General features: G+C 51.0%; 1 long non-coding RNA gene across 10 annotated transcripts in view; it reads left to right on the forward strand.

Annotated features, from left to right (window-relative positions):
• Positions 1-685: 685 nt before the first annotated feature.
• LOC125416526 (uncharacterized) overlaps positions 686-12,663 on the forward strand; it is a 115,639-nt gene continuing 103,661 nt past the window's right edge. For all 10 annotated transcript variants that reach the window (XR_015739089.1, XR_015739090.1, XR_015739083.1 and 7 more), the window contains exon 1: positions 686-877. This is a non-coding gene — a long non-coding RNA (uncharacterized LOC125416526). The remainder of the gene's footprint in view (positions 878-12,663) is intronic.

A 12,663-nucleotide genomic window follows, 5' to 3' on the forward strand; every position in this document is an offset into this window, starting at 1 on the left:
GGGTACTTCTCGTAATTTAAAAATGCTTGAAGCTGCGGAAGACGGCCCCGCCCTCTGCATCATTCAAAAGAAAACTCAGACCCGGAGGCGGGAGGCGGGCTCTTGGTTCTGGTACAGAAACGTCCAGTAGATTTTAAAAGTTAGAGAGCCATGGCTTTGATTTCATTCCTTGGCTCTTTTGCTCTTGTGATCTAGCCTATCTTTGAAAACCAAGTCACTGAGGTCTACACACGCTTCTCACAAGCAGCTCAGAATAGACAATAATTTTAGATCAGGGCTATGTGCAGAAGAAAGCGTGAACGGAAATGGGTGTTATCAGGGCAAAGCAAACCCCAGATGCCTTAACAACATGGCAAAGATGGATTCTTGCCTCTTCCGTGAGCTGCGTTTCAGTATCCATGAGCATCTGACTCTCAATTACATATGAGAGCTCTGCCTTTTAGTTTCAGTTGTCCCGAGTCTGCTAAACAAAGCATTTCTTCCCCAGTGCCCGTGTTGCCTGGCTGTGAGCTGGAGGCTCTCTCTGCCTGGGTCTGGGAAGTTGCTCTTTCCGGAAGGGTGGTGGAGACCCTGGGAATCGGACCAGCCCGGCTCACAAGTATGAAGAGAATGTCGGGAGAGGAAGTGGTGGTTCTGAGTCAGCATGAGTCATCTGGTTCCAGTGGCAATGAAGGCTGAGGTGTGCGCCTTTTTCTTTTTCTTGTCTTTTTTTTTTTTTTTCTTAATCATGTGGACAACTCTGAGAATGGAGGGGACTCAGTGACTTTACAGTGGCTGCTTTCTAAGTTTCAAAGTGACTTTCCAGGCAAGCTGCGCACATCTTGGGATCTTCACAGCCCAGTGGCTGGGAGTGGAGCCATGCATCAGCTTCTCCCCGGTGAGTATATTCTGTCAATGAAGTCTATGCTGTGTGCGCCTCAGAGCTGTGACAGCTGCGGTGTCCTGGGGGTAGACACTGCTTCTCCCAGACTTTGAAAGTCTGTGATGTCAGAAAAGCGGCTCTCTCTGCCTCCACCCCACCTCCGCTGTGTCTAGGGGACTCTGGGGAGTTTCTTAGCTGTGCCTCGTGGATGCTGGCTGTGTGTAGTGCTGTCTCAGAAGAGAGCGTGAGACGTAGTGATGATGCCTGCCTAGGAAGGAGCCTCTTCAGAGGGACTCCTAGCTAGACGCCAACGAAGGTCAGAGATGGAGTGGGTGAGTCTGTGCTATCTGAGCGCTGGCTGAGATTGGACTAGCTTCTGCTCCTAAGAAGTAGAAGGAAGAGCCCCCGGGCAGCTTCTGGCCACTGACCTAAGCAGCCTGACCTGAGCTGCCCAGCTGCAGGGCATGAAATATGGCAGTGAGGCAGACTTTTGGCTTTTCTCCGAACACATGTGAATGGCTTCAGGACTGGATTTATGTCCCTTCCATCCCCTTAATGCTCCAGGTGGAAAATCGTGCTGGAAAGAAAGAAAAGTCACAGGCTGGGAACCAGCAGGAGGGGGATGGTGGAAGACAGGGGAGGGAAAGGGGAGTGAAGCGGCCTGAGTTACTGTTCTTATGCACTTAACTTGACTGTCAAATAACAGTTACTGTAACTGCTAGGTCGCTTCCTAAGCAAATCTGAAAAATGGTCCCTTGCTTTAAAAGTGGCATAGCAGGCAGGCTGCAGGGTAGACAGGAGCCTGTTCTGAGCAACTCACTGGGGTGTGTGGGGCTTCCCGGGTTAAGAATGAGTCAGCATCCTGGCTGAATGAGCTCTAGAGCAGCTCCATCCGCCCTGAGCATAACACGGGCTGGCCGGCCTGGCCCAGGAGAGAACTTGGTCTTTGGTGGAAACAGCATTGAATGGCTGGCCTGGCCCAGGAGGGAACTTGGTCTTTGGTGGAAACAGCACAAACTGCCCCTCTGTGAATGGGTTAGTCATACATTCTCAGCTTTCTCCTGCACTGTGCTTGAGAGGTCCCTCGGAAGAGGGATCTGCTCCCGTGTCTGGAACACTGTGTTTTGCTTTCTCGGCATCCCTAGAGCTGCTGGTTATGGTTTCAGGTCCTGCCCCTGGTTGAGCATAGAATTGGTTAAGTGAAAACTCTAGTGTTTAGAAAGGACCAGGGTGATCCAGAGCTAGTTGCACCCATCCCCTTGTGGACTGGGAGAATCAGGTAGCGTGAACTTTGAAATTGGCTTCTGCAACAAGTATGTTGCTTCTGCAACCCACTGAGGTTGCTGGAGACGTCACAGGTCAATGTAGGGTTTGAATTTTCCCAGTTAGTTCTGTCAGTCCACTTGAGGACTGTTTATATGTGTTTAGATAACTGTGGGTGGTTCCCAGCTCTCAGGGGCCACACCCCGTGGCCACAAAACTTGGATGACAAGATTCAAGATTGAAGGGAGACTGCAGGGGGGTCTGTAATCCCAGTACTCGTGGCAGGATAGGGGGCAGAGCCTGGCATGCATGACTGCAAGCAAGACATGCCATCTCAAGCAAGGCAAAGGGTGATAACTAATGTGGTTGTCCTCTGACCTCTGCATGCATGTGCCATGGCATGTGCAGGTCCGCGTTCACACATATGAACACACATACAACACACATGGTTCGTGACTTTGTTGTGACTTCCACTTGCCACACGGAGCTGAGGGTTGCTGCAGGCAGGAGCCATAGGGGCTCATTCTAGGGCAGGAACTGAGACCACGCTCAGAAGGGACGTCTAACTGCAAACAGAAAGTGTTCCTAACTTCATGACAGTGCAATTTGCCCAGAATCCTGCTGTCATGGTGTGCTCAGCCTGGAACTAACCTGTGGTTTGTGGCCTTGTCTACCTCTGGTCTCCATCATAGTGGGTTCTGTGCTCTATGACCTTTTGTGCAGGGCTATTTATATCATCAGCATCAACTCTGTGTCTGATTCTGGTGGTGGTGCTGTTGAGATGTTGAAGCCCCTGGTGTCCGGCCTTCTTTCACTGTGAAGCAAGAATTAGAATCTCATAGGTGTGAGCCTTGGGAAGATTCTGGGGTGTGTATACCAGTTGCCAGGATATACTGTTACCAGGATAGCCATGTCCACAGAGATGTGACTAGCCACTTTCATTCGGCCTGGGCCCCACTGCCTTGTGGTATTCTGGTAAGAATGGATCTTGTCCTTAAAGCAAGGTCTCTCCTGAGACCTCAGTCCATGATGGGCTCTTTATTCACCATGGTCTCACTTAGCAGGCAAATAGGCAGTGCTCCTTGGTCCTCTCAAGAAACCTTGGGTTCTAGGTATCACGATTACCACCATTATTATTACTGTCATTATCGGCATTATTATCAACATCTTTACAAAGGCCAGTTCCCATTTTATTCGGTGCGTGCCCTCCATGTAACACCAGAACAACCCCCAGCACATGGACAGGAGACAATCACTCACCTTACTCCCTGCCTCAGCAGAGATTCCACACAGCAGCTGCTTTGAAGATGTGCAGGTGCCGGGGAGCCCGCTGCCCACTCAGCACAGGGATAAGGGCAAGAACGGGCAGCCAGGGGGGCTTTCTGTGCCAGTGAAGCCAGCTGGGCCAAAGGCCAGACAACCCAGGCTCAACAGGCATGGACCTGCCAGAGGTGGCACAGCTGGATTTGGCCCTGATGCTTCCTGGCTGAAACAGTGGCAGCTGTCCTTTTAGCTCCTCGAGATTCTTGTTACTGGAAGATCATTACATATGGGAGAGGAGTCATAGTGAAAAGGTTAAGTAAGCTACACCGAGGACCCAGACCAGAGCACAGAGCAGCCTTTCTTTACTAAAACCAAGGGGGCTTTGGGTTTATGTCATGTCTCAAAAGGCACATCCTCATGCCTACTCTCAGGGGCCAGAAGTGGCCAGGGTCATTTTGGTCTTCACACTGTCATAGTGGCAGCCTATGAAAGGGACACTCTTTATGCTCTGTCTATCCTGTGTGCAATGTTTAAGGCTTCAAGAACTGAGACTGGCCTGGGTGTGCTAGAGGGTTGTGTGTGTGATATGTGCACGCGTGTGGGTGGGCTCACTCATAAGCTACTCTTATGCCAAGAGCCTCAGGGCATCATGGCTAAGATTTAGGGGTGTGTCAAGGGCAGGGCTCCCCACAGGTTCTGGGTGGATCAAAGAAAAGCCAGTGAGTTTGAAGGAAGCTGGCTTACAGGAAGGAGATGGGGGCCATTGATCAGCTGGTCTCATTGGATTCAACCAGTTGTCTTTAGCGTAGATGGAGGAGCTGATGACAACGTCTTACCTAGCCTGGGCTATTTGCTTGTCTTTCACTTTCCAGATTGATTACATGCAAACAAGGACTTCTGGGACAGGAGAGGTGGGACTTTCTTGCCACTCTGCCCTTGGATGATGTATCATGTTTAAAACAGAGGGATTTTGTTAATGATGGCAGAATATATATCTTCTCATTGTGCGAGTAATTTGCAGAGAGTGTGGGGGCCGCATGGGCACCTGTCACTTCAGCTAGACATAAATGAACATTTATTAAGCTGGATATAAGGAGCATATAACAGGGAGCCAAGCATGCTTGCTCTCACGCAGCTAAAGGGCTCTGTTCTCCCATCTGTACTGTTCTCAGGCAGAAAGGGATTTGTCCAGGGAGAATCACCAAGGCAGTTGGTTCATCCGCTGTCCTGCTCCGTCATCAGTAGTCCTGGCTTCCTTTCTCCATTTTGTCTTAGAGTTTCAAGAAGGCTGCTGAAGCTCCAGGCATCATCTTTGCATTGGCAGGAGGAAGGAAGTGGGGAGGAGGGATAAAAAGTTAATCTTTTGGATGCCAGCCTCCTTTAAAGTTTCCCTAAAACCCCAGCAAACCAGCTCAGTTGACTTTCAGTCATGTCTATAAACGTGTGAGTAGAGAAAGATGCGGGGTGTGTGTGTGTGTGTGTGTGTGTGTGTGTGTGAGAGAGAGAGAGAGAGAGAGAGAGAGAGAGAGAGAGAGAGAGAGGTGGGGGAGATGAAGAAAGGACCCAAAATGGGACTCACAAGAAGAGGACTTGGGTCTGAAGTAGAGCTAAGGACAAGAGCCCCTGCCCCATTCACGTCTTATGACCCCCTTGGTTCCAGGTGATGGAGACTCACCTGTTTCAACTCCTCTGGGGTGGATCAGGTCATTTTCTATAAAGATAATCTGTGACCTTGGGGCCATGCCTCATCTGATGCTCCAAGCAAAGACTGTTTTGTCTTTATCCTGGACACCAGCTTCATCTCCGAAGCTAGGTCTGAGCAGTATCTTAATGGCTACCTTGGACCAGGTACCCTGTCCTGATTCCAAAACAAGCTCAGGAGGGAAGGCTGTCACCTGGCCAAGAGCAGCAGAACCCCTGGCGTGTTCTCCTTGGGGAAAGAAGCCTAGTGTGGGGGAGTCTGAACAGCTTCCTCGCAGCCAGGTGGAGGTCACAGCCAGGAGTCACCCAAGGGGGAGTTGCTCCCTGTCTTCTCCCAAGCTCCGGTGGTGCCTATGATATACGACAAGTTTAGATTCATCAGCCACCAAATGAGAAGCATCTACCCTTCTCATCCCTGACTCCTTCACAGACTGACAGGGGGCAGGGGTTTCTCCCTTCTGTCCTCTGCACCCCTCCTCATCTGGCGTGGGATGATAGTGACAGGTGTGACCTGTGGTGTCTTGTGAGTCTGCGATCAGATGGTCAGCAACCTGGACTAGAACCAGGCACCAAGCACACCCTTCATGAACAGAAGTTCAGGTTGGCCTCAAACTTGGGATCCTCCTGCCTCCACCTCAGGTGCTGGGAGTAAAGGCAGGGCTGCATGCTGCTCCTTTATTAGGTAAAGAATAAGTAGCTGCTCAGATCAAAGGGTCTGCTCTTATATTTTCCCTGGAAAGCTTCCTGCCACTTCCTGTTCGAACCCTATGCAGGTTCTACAGAGTAGATCCTGGTCACAGAGCAGTGAATGACTCGTCTCTGTGCTCATTCACAGGGCAGAGGAGTTATTAACACGAAAGCAGTTGCCAGGTATTTTTTTTTCTTTCTTAAATCATGCATAGGGTGCAGTGCCTGTGGAAGCCATAAGAGGGCGTCCAGTCTTGTGAGCTGCCCAGCATGGGGGCTGGGAACCAACCGCTAGGCCTCTGCAAGATCAGTTCACTCTTAATCACTCAGCCACCTCCACAGCCCTGCACACCTGTTGTGAAGTATCCTGTCTTACATCCTTCCTCTTCTTCCTGTGTTGTCAACAACAGCTTCTGTGTTGCTAGGGACAACAGTAGCTCCAGTAGAGACTGTTTCCCAGACTCTTTTGCTGTTAGAAAGAGGAAGAGTAGTGGCCCCACCAGGGATGCTGGGAAAGCCCTTTAAAGAACTCTGGCATCTCTCACCTTTGACCTTTGTTCTCATACTTTCCTTTTTCGATCCCCATGTGTTCTCACTACTTTGGCCCAACCTTTTGACTCCTTCTACCTTCCTTCTTCCTGACTTGGATGCAGAGGAGATGACTGGGACTCTAGCAGCCTTCTTGACCTTAAAATTAGGGGACCATACCATGGACTCGAAGCATAGTACCTGCTAGGTCTGGTGGAATCACAGAAGCAGATCTTGGAAGAACTTTGCCTTGGGGAAGGGTCTCTTAAGGAGCAGCTTGTGACTATGGACAATCAGCAGCCAGAGCAGCAGCCACAGTGGCCCCTGAATATAACTCCTTTCTACCTTTGGCAAACAGGTTTGGCCGTTAGCTTCTATTGGATGAGCCTCTACATACCTCCTCATATTATCCTTGGACTTCCAGAGTAGATTTGCCCATCCATTTGTATTTGTGTGTGCACATACGTGTGTGTGTGTTCACTTGTGTGTTCATGCATGTGCTGGTCAACATGTTCATCCTTGTGTGCAGAAACTAGGTGACAAACTAGGTGCTACTTACTTTTCTTTCTTCCCTTTTTTCTTTACTCCCTCCCCCATCACCATTTTGATTTTTGTTTTGTTTTGTTTTGAGGCCAGGTCTCACCGGCCTGTTACTCAGCAAACATGCTGGGCTGGCTGGTAGTGAGCCCCAGCTGATCTCCTGTCTTTACCTCCCTAAATATGGGACCCCAAGTATACACCGTGACGTTTGGCCTAAAACTGTGGATTCTGGGGATTGTGCTCGGTCCTCCAGCTTGCTGGGCAGATGCTTTTACCTGCAGTTTAGCTGCCTCCCAGCCCTGTCTGCGTTTCTCCACTCTTCCGTCGTCCTGCAGAATGTGTCTGTACTTCCGTCATCCCTTTCCAGTGCACCTGCCCTTCCTTCCCTCCCTCCCTCTCCACCTGACTATTAGGGAATAGATTCCTTCATCACTGGACCCCGTGTTCCAGGTGTGGTTAGGTAGTTTGGGGGACTGTGATGACAAGACTCAGGCCACAGGGATGCCCATCATTTGAAGTGGCTGCCGCCCACTGTGGTGCCAGGGGCTACAGGAGCCACTCAGGGCTGACCCCACCTGGGCTGGGGACAGAATGACAGCTCAGATGCTGGAGAGCTCTCGCCTCCGCAGCCTTCCTCGGCAGAGTCTGATGCGGACAGCCTCTGCACACCTTACCCATCTTTTGCCGAACACACGGAAGCTCCTAATCCTGCCTGGCAACAATGAAACAGCTCTTGCATGTCTGCTGAGGTCCAACAGTCCCTCCTGTGACTCCTCAAAGCAGCCCTGCAGCGACGGCAACACCCTGTCTGCCTTGCCTGATGTGGTGGCCACAAGTGTTGGCATATGGTCAAGGTGACCAGAAACTGAACCGGACACTTAACTTCACTTAATTTAAATTTAAATATTCGGAGCCACATGCGGCTGGAAGCAACGGGGTTGGCATACGTCCTTTCCCCAACCACGGTCCCCGGCCTCACTTTCATGGTCCTCGGTTTTGATCACCCACGGTCAAACATGGCCCACCAAGTGTTAAAGTCCATAAACAAATAATTCCTAAGCTTTAAACCGTGGGTGCACGGGAACAGTGAAGAAATCTCTCAGAGACCTGCTTCATCCTGCCCGTCACAAGACCCTCTGACCAGAGGATCCATGCTGTATATACTACCCGCCTGTTTGTCCCTCACTTGTCATCTGTCATTAAATTGCCCAGTAGCACAGAACTTGTGTCCAAACGGCCTTCATTTTACTTGGTACTGTCCCAGTGCACACAACTGGTGATGCCTTTATTATTTACCTTATTGTTATAAGCGTGAGATTTCATTAATAACCATTCACCTCTTATTTTGTCTAAGTTATAGCAGGCATTCAGCTGTCCAGCTGATATTGTGCATTTTGGTGTCTTCTCGTTTCGTCCTTGCTCTGGGTGGCAGATTGCAGTTATAGCAATACCATCCTCTATCGCTACGTGTCAAAGGTCTTTACTGAGCCCCATGATGGCTGGCCAGGGGCAACATGGTGGTGGGTGCCGTAGTGGGGAGGAGGCTGCCTGTGCAGGGTCCTCTCTGTGTGGTTGGAATGCAAGAGCTGGCGTCTGAGTGGATCGCACTGGGCTTTGAGAATTGATTTGCTTTCTCTAGGATGGATGTGGCAGCTTGAGGTGGGGGGCGAAAGGAAGGACCCTGGTCGCCCTCGGACTGTGTTCGCTCCCACATACAGTCAGGGTCCCCAGTTGAATCCTCGCTTCTTCCTGATTAGCTGGTTGGCCATGGGCGAGTTGCCTTTACCCTTCCTTCAGATACAGCTGAGGTGACCCGGAGTGCCAGATGCGCCCACCTGGACTGGCCTCACTTAGCATTCCTTTCTTAGAGTTGCCGCTTCCTGTGTGGGGGCGGGGCTGCTACAGAAGCCCCTTAGGCACTGCTGCCCCACGCCTGGGCTCCTTTCCCGTTCCCCAGCAGCCAGTGCATCACTGCTGGTTCCCCGTGGGGCGTGCTTCTGGAAATGATCCACAGGCCGTTTTTTTTTGTTTTGTTTTGTTTTGTTTTGTTTTGTTTTTTTGCCACTTCCATGTGTTGGTCCAGTGTCTGCTCTCCTGTGCTGCGGCCAAAGGTCAACAGCATCTCATACAAGACACTCACTGTGCCTCGGACAGCCTTGGTCCTTCCAACTTTCTGGATTGTTCTTGCCTTGCCTGTGGGCTCCTTCTTCCTCTCATGACCCCGAGCTAGGTTTCTTCCCTGGGTGCTGTCAGTCCCTGAGGCCCCACGCAGCCCTCCCTGGAGAGGGTTCAGCTGTCTGCACTTCAGCACATCTGCCCTTGTCCTGGATGCAAGACCGAGGTTATTGGTGACCAACCCCATCTGCTGGGCCCACAGGGTTCTCAAAGCCTGTCGACAACCTGTGGGGACATGCAGAGACATTATCCTTCTTACTCTGTATCTCAGGCGGTGACTTTTTTTTTAACTTCTAGCATGCCTGGTTTAGTCTAGCCTTGACTACTGTTGTAGTCTAGCCTTGGCTCATGCTCTAGTTTGCTTTTCTGTTGCTGTGATAAACACCATGACTGACAGCCGCTTAGGGAGCAAAGTGTTTATTTCCTCTTGCATTTCTTCTGGCTCTGAGGGACGTGACCTCAAGGCTGGAACCCGGAGCAGACGTCACGGAGAAGCACCCAGACAGGGTTTCACTATGTAGCTCTGGCTGGGCTAGAACTACGTCAAGGAATTTGGCTTCAGACTCTGAGTCTGCCTCTGCCTCCTGAGTTCTTGGTGATGTGCGCAACCATGATTGGCCTCAGTTGCCTTTCTAAAGCAGTCCAGGTTCACCTGCCTATGGAATGGTACAGCCCAGAGACTGCTGAGTTCTGTGTTAATTAGCAGTTGATAAAATTCCCCACAGATGTGTCCACAGGCCCATCTGATACAGGCAATTTCTCAACTGAGCGTCCCTTCTTGTCAGGTGTGTCGAGTTGATTCCCCAAGACCATAGTTCATACATTCTGTATAAAATATGAAGTTGCCAGGAAGAGGTGGCACACGCCTTTAATCCCAGCACTCGGGAGGCAGAGGCAGGCGGATCTCTGTGAGTTCGAGGCCAGCCTGGTCTACAAGTGCTAGTTCCAGGACAGGCTCCAAACCTACAGAGAAAGCCTGTCTTGAAAAACCAAAGTAAATAAATAAATTAAATTAAATTAAAAACAAACAAATTTAAAAAAAAACCATGAAGTTGGGGATACACCCCCTTGACTTCTTCCTCAAATGACCATGTGGATCAGTGGAGGCTGGGGACAGCACTTCACTAAGGATCACCTTCAAGTTTGCCAGCCCCTCGACATTTGCAGGTACCCTTGGGAATACCGCGAAAGTGTCAGTGATGGGAACTTTGTGCAATAGAGTACGTGATCGTGGTTGTCTAGGTGACTGGGGCAGGTGATGATTCACCTCCTCCCATGATTGCCTCCCCCGCACCCCACCGCCTCTCTTTCAACCCTCTCTCTTCAAGCACAGGGGCTTCGGCAGTCAGTTCCTGTGGTGTTTCCTTCACCAGTTTGACAGGATCTGGGATCAACTAGTAGGTAAGCCTCTGGGTGCATCTTTGATGGGATTTCCACCCTGAGTGTTGGCGGCGCCGTTCCACTGGCTGGGATCTTAGGCTGTAGAAAACGAAGGGAGCGAGCTGAATGCTGAATGCTCATTTCCATCTTTCTCTTTCTCTGCTTCCTGAGTGTGGGCGCAGTGTAAGCAGGTGCACGGAGGTCCCCGTTGACATGCCTTTCCCACTGCCATGGACTGCACCCTGGAGCCGGAAAAGTCGCATTTGTCACAGCAAGGGGAAAGTAACTAACAGGGTGGTCCTCTGTCAGAACTCGAGAATGCAAACTTGGGGCGCCGTCGTTTTCATCACCCCAGAGTCGGGGTGTCAGGTGTGATGCCTTTCCAGTTGGAGCTATCGACTCCTTTATTTTATTTTTTAGTATATGTGTGTGGGTCTGAGCGTGTGTGTGTGTGTGTGTGTGTGTGTGTGTGTGTTAGAAAACAGAGAGTCTAAGCATTATCTTAGCCAAAACACTATAAGATCTTGGATCTCCCTCCACCCTATCCTCCTCCATCTTTTCCTATCCTTCTTCCTTGCCCCCCCCCATGGAAGTTCCAGTCAAATCACTTTGGGAGTTTGAGGGTTTGATTTCCTCTCCTGCAGACAGTAAGAGAGATTGGCCATGCTGTTTAAACTGTAGGTGGGGGAACACATTTCTTTGGGAAGGACCTCTGGCAACAGGATTGGGATGAGAAACTGGTGTTCTGGGCACCCTCAGTGGATCATGCGTGTGTTCCAGAGGCCCGTTCAACCTTCTTCCACTCACCAAAAAAAAAAAAAAAAAAGCCTTAGCTGATTAAACTATGGTCCATGAGGAGTGGAGAGTGCAGGGCTGTGGTGGACGCAGTATCCCTGGTCACCATGAACCTGGACCGCATGCACACAGCACTGCCAGATTCTGTTTTCCAAGACTCTGTTCAGATGGATTATTTCCTAGGAAAGATGGCTGTCTTGCTGACCCTGGGTGGAGGCAGTCTTCCCTTGACCTCAAACACTTTCAGCGAAGGCCTCTGGATGCCGGATGCAAAGTGAGGCATCCTGGACCGTCCTAGGCCACGCCTCCTCACAGCTGTCCTTCCTGCCTCATCTGGGAAGGGGCCTTAGGGGCTACCATACTGACCTCCATCTGACCTTCCCAGCAGCCCTTGAGCCAAGCAAGGGGACGCTGTCCTTCCTGCCTCGTCTGGGAAGGGGCCTTAGGGGCTACCATACTGACCTCCATCTGACCTTCCCAGCAGCCCTTGAGCCAAGCAAGGGGTCGCTGTCCTTTCTGCCTCGTCTGGGAAGGGGCCTTAGGGGCTACCATACTGACCTCCATCTGACCTTCCCAGCAGCCCTTGAGCCAAGCAAGGGGTCTCTTTAAACCTGCAAATGAGGTGAATGAAGGACGAGAACTTCTAGCCCGATAATTCATTTTTTTTTCATATGAGATGAAAAGGGAAATTGTGTGAAAAGGTAGTCATGCCGCTGTAGCCAGTTTATGCGGTGCTGGTGGCTGAACCCAGGGCTTCGTGGATGTGAGGCAAGTACTCTACTAAATGAGCTATATCCCCAGCTCCAAGCCAAGAGGATGACATCCCTCCAGAGGAGGTGAGTGTCATGGACAGCAAGTTCTTACACGTAGGGAAAGCATGGGACCTGGTGTGCAGCCCCCAGCCCAGTCCCAGGGTGTCACGGTGATGAGCCGTCTGCATTAGAGTCAGCCTCAGATATGCTGCTGCTGAGGGCTGGGACTCTAATCTGTTAAGCACCATGAGCTTCATGAGGGACCCAGACCCCCGGAGTCCCCTTGACAAAAGTGCTGTTTACCAGACACACAGAATCAAGACTGTCTTAGTTGCGACTGAGACAGGATCACTTTCTGCGTGCTGGTGTCTGCCCCAAGGCTCCCCTGGAACACTGAGCACGCCACTGGAGGGCAGATGGGGCCTGTGGGACTTCCTGGAGGTTCCCTCTGAGCACCCATGGGTGACAGGAGGTAAAAGGAGGCGTCCATGTCTAGTTTGTCTGGTTCCTTCCAGAGACCAGGCTGGGAGGAGGCTCAGCCAAGGAGGAGGGGGCTTGATTGAGTATGGGCAATTTGAGGGACCGAAGCGCGGCCCTGCGAGCAGCTTTGATCTGACTTCATCCGAGCAGGGACACTGACCTGGATGGAACAGGAAGCAAATGGTACCTGTTCTGAAGGCAGTTGTTTTCAGGGGAGAGGGTTGGTGAAAGAGAAAG

The sequence above is a fragment of the Myodes glareolus genome, chromosome 10 (genome assembly GCF_982192425.1).
Source record: "Myodes glareolus chromosome 10, mMyoGla1.1, whole genome shotgun sequence".
NCBI lineage: Eukaryota > Metazoa > Chordata > Mammalia > Rodentia > Cricetidae > Myodes > Myodes glareolus.